Source organism: Odontomachus brunneus, unplaced genomic scaffold, assembly GCF_010583005.1.
Source record: "Odontomachus brunneus isolate Ranch 3 - 2012 unplaced genomic scaffold, Obru_v1 Obru_scaffold_082, whole genome shotgun sequence".
NCBI lineage: Eukaryota > Metazoa > Arthropoda > Insecta > Hymenoptera > Formicidae > Odontomachus > Odontomachus brunneus.
Genome location: NW_022639532.1, coordinates 695,759 through 696,596, shown reverse-complemented (window position 1 = coordinate 696,596; position 838 = coordinate 695,759).

Genomic DNA, 838 nt, shown 5'->3' with positions numbered 1-838 from the left:
ATATATATATATATATATATATATATATATATATATATATATATATATATATATATGTGTGAAAGAAAACTATTATACATTCTCTCCGTGTATACTTAATTATGTATATAATGTAACGCCTATATGAAAAAAGGGGGAAGAGAGAGGGAGAAAAAAAGAGAGAGGGAGAAGGAGAGGGAGAAAGGTAGTTGCTTTAAGTGTGTCGGCTTACCGTAAGGTGAACAAGTAGCTTACTTAAAAATAGTAATTAATAAACTAAGCGGTAACTAATTGCGCCGCTTTTCCATAGTGGAGATCAATACCTGGCTTGAAGCGCCGCGTCACGCCGTGCATTTTGCGCCTAGATGTATATATTTTCGACAGCACTCGTTCCACTCATTCTTTATGTATTCGTACGTTCAATTATTTTGGGCCTTAATTAGCGCTAAAGATTTCACCTGCGCCGCTCGTCTTCACGGACGCGCCTAAATGTATCTGGAAATATCGCGTGCCGCGAATTTTCTCCGCCTGTCCTATTTTTCGCATGGTAAATTATGTCGCACGTCGCTGAAGCGACGACGTGCATCGATTTAGCAGTCAGCTTCATTTAACAATCCGCGCATATGTGTAATTGGCCTCTAAGTTTCGTATTAGTTACGGTCTCGTGAAACAGGTCCGACGGGATTTCTACTTTCGTCTACTTGGTCGTTATGCCTCGCAAAAACGCGTCGCGCGCGATGTATCTTTGACGCAGCCGCCTTTCGAAGTCACGCGACGATCATCTTGCATTTTTCATTCGCGCCAAACACGATAGAAATTGTTGTACAGTCGGCTGAGATTCGCGTGGTTGCTCAATAAT